The sequence below is a fragment of the Sorghum bicolor genome, chromosome 6, assembly GCF_000003195.3.
Source record: "Sorghum bicolor cultivar BTx623 chromosome 6, Sorghum_bicolor_NCBIv3, whole genome shotgun sequence".
In the NCBI taxonomy this organism is placed as follows: Eukaryota; Viridiplantae; Streptophyta; class Magnoliopsida; order Poales; family Poaceae; genus Sorghum; species Sorghum bicolor.
The window spans coordinates 13,987,703-13,991,265 of record NC_012875.2 but is presented as its reverse complement, the minus strand read 5'-3'; positions in this window follow the sequence as shown (position 1 = coordinate 13,991,265).

The following is a 3,563-nucleotide window of genomic DNA, read 5'->3' as shown; positions in this document are numbered from 1 at the left end:
ATGTAAATATTCCAGTAACCACAGCTAACACTCCCCTAGACCGACGGTTGGACGGTCATGCTCTCACAGCTCACACTTACCGTAGCGTAGAGGCATATAGATCCATACATTACCACTCAAGCAAGTGGCATCCATACAATTTCACGCCGTATGGACAACGAAAGAAAACAAACAATGCTTACCATGGCGTAGAAGTATGTGACCCATTCATTACCACTTAAGCAAGTGGTATCCATATAATTGCACGCCATATGGACGACGAAAAGAAAAACCCCCATGTTAGTAATATTAAGCCACCTAGGAGTCCTTATATGGGCATAAAGGGTATGACCACTGGCATGGTATAAGTTATCAAAACATTTTTAAAACAGCCCTACATATAGCCTAATTTTGCCAAATTAGTTTAGGAAATCAAATTCGTTTATTTTTAAATACATCTATGATGGTTAAATGCTTAATCTTGCTCTGATGCCAGCTGTAACAGAACCGTCCAATTTATAAGAATTCAAGTGAATTAGCGACCACGGGAGTAGTCAAGCCAATGGACTTGAACCCATATAAATCCGGTAGTCCGACGAAATCTCAAAGGACCTCGATTCAACCAACATACAACCAAGATCGTACATGATCAAGCATCACCATCACAGATTACAACATTCATCACCGAACATAGTTTTACATCACATCAGAGTTAAAAGGAGGTTATTACAAACCATGGCAGTAGCGGAAACAAAGTAGTTTTGAAACAACAACAACCCCGTTTATAATACATGCCAGATCTAGGGTCAAGTCCCAACAAAAGCACAACTGAAGGTAAAGGAGGTGATCACGCCCATGATCTACTCATCATCCGCAGCTGGGTGATGACAGTTAGCACAATAGCCGTGATAGACGACATCATCTGCAACAGGGGTAAATAAAACCCTGAGTACTATAATGTACTCAGCTAGACTTACCCGTCATAACCAGAAATAAAGTGACACCAAGGAGTATGCAAGGCTGATCTTTGTGGACTGGTTTGACTCATCTTTTGCATAAAAGCCTTTGTTATAAGTAACTCATTTATCAAATTTCAGCAGCGAGTTTATTACTTAGCAACTATCCACTAGATTAGCACCTGTTCTAAGCATACACTTGAGTCTTTAAGCATTACAATAATAACCATATCCGGATTATCACATAGCCATCATCATTCTCATCATAACCATTAGGTTCATTTAGTGAGTTCTACGTTGCCGCTGCCCAAGTCAAGTTCTCACTATCCGGGAGAGACGGCGATTCGAATCGATTCCTATCCAGCTGGAGGGGTATTCCTAGCACTCACCCAAGCATACTTCATGACGGCAGCTCGGATCACCTTTAGCACAACTCCGGACCAAGTCGCGGGTCCGTCCAGCGCCGCACCCCCAGGGACCGCCAATCTGCCAGGGCAGGACTCCAACCTGACACCTGGGCTTACGCCATTGACTCCCCGCACATCCTTACTACCAACCGGGGTGCGCACTCATACAGAACGGGGTATCCGGCCTGAGTTGCACTCGTAGGCTTCACGGTCGGAACGACTTATCCGGCCAACTAAGTGATAGGCATGCGTTCAACATGACACGGGGACGTACAGCGATTCGGTCCTTAAACGACACAGACGGGGATAGATTCACACCCAAGACCTCCATGCCTTGTTGCTGCACTATCGCCCTCCCGCCCGGTCTCAAGTTCATTATTAGCTTCAGGTTCATTCCACGATAGCAAATATAGCCAACCGTGATCATCATCCACCTAACTCTCGCAGGTGACAGGAAATCACCCGGCTTCTACCGAGCTAAGCATGGCTAAGCATTACTTCGATCCTGGACCTACTTTGGTAATGTTTAAGGTGGGCAAGGTAGTTATTATGCAGCAAGGGTGTCATATCAACGCCTACCACTTAATGCAACAATATATAACCATAGTTATTTGGTAGCTGATTATGATAATAAAATAGTAGGAGACTTATAATGCTCCGGGGCTTGCCTTCAACGTAGGTAGAGGGACGATGGTCAGGGCACTCCGGCAAATCCTCCTCCTCCTCAGCTCCTTGAGGTGGCTCCCCTTGCTGTCCTTCCGGCTCCGGCAGCGCGAACTCCAGCACCGTCACTCCTTTGGGTACACCTATGGATGCATGACAAGGAGATGAATATGGGGAATGCACATATGATGTATGATGTCATGATGAAGAGTCCAAGGGACATAAACAAGGTATAACATGAGCATAGACTTCTAAGAATAAGTGAGTCATGGAATAACAAGTAAATGCATACTTCTTTTCTGGTAGAGAGACTAAATAGACAAGTTAAACAAGTCCTAGCTACTCTTACCCAGTCACTGGTTTAGTAGACAAACCAACCAGTCACAAGTTTCAGCTATAACTCAAGTATCACTTAACCAAATTAAGCAAGTAAGCACTTTCTGGAAAGCTTAACAAATTGTCTACAATTTACTTTTAGACATCCCAGCATGATTCCCAACCGAAATATGCTAAAACATACAAAGTTGGCTGGCTGCTCTGGAAATTCCAGAGAGCAAGCACTTCGTAGTAGCTACTTGGATTATGCATAACTTTTAAACTACTCAACCAATTACCATGAAATTTGGACACGAAGTAGATTGGTGAGTTAGCTACAAGTTTGTTATAGACAAGTTTCCCAGCAACATAATCTTCAAGTAGTTCTTAATCATTTGCTATCAGCTGTACAAAAATGCTCTAGGAAAGGCATAAATAGCTAAAATAATATTTTGCACATATTGAGAATGTATCACAGGGAATAACCAATTGTACTAACAGATGTAACATATCTAAGGAACACCAGAAAACATCATGGCAAGATCTAAAACTATTTCTATTATCACCTTTTCCATTTATTTAATTATCAAGGTGATTTAATGAACATATACTCCAAGTGTTCCAAAAATCCTAAGAAAATTACAGAAAGCTACTTATGCTAACATAAGATCACTGTAAAAATTTCAGAGCCTTTGCATGTACACATTGTGAGGTATGAAAATCACAAGCTAGTAAAGGCATGCAAGGCATAAATGTAAAACCCTATCAAAAAGTGTCAAACAACAGATTTCAGATTTTTCCTTGCTTTGTCTACTCATAAGTACAACACTCAGCAAGTTTCACCATAAAAGGAGTTATACTTTAATTATCAAAAATACCACAATATTCTCCTATTTAAGCAAGGATAAATTTTAACTTTTTAACCAGGCTTCCAAAAATCATGAAAAATTTATCAGGGCCTATTCATAACAAAAGTAACAACTCCCTAAATTTGCATGGCCAGCAGATCACTAGATCTCAAGATAAAATTACCCACTGAAAAACCAAGATTAATTTATATCTATTCATTTCTGCAAAAACATGGCATGTTTCATATTTTTATTAAAAACTAGACTTATGCTGGAACCTAACAAAATTGGAAGCACCACATTTGGATCTCTAAAACTCCAGATATGAATTTTACAAAAACAGCTTTGGCTCTGCACAACAGTGAACCAGAGAGAGACACAGAGAGATTGACATC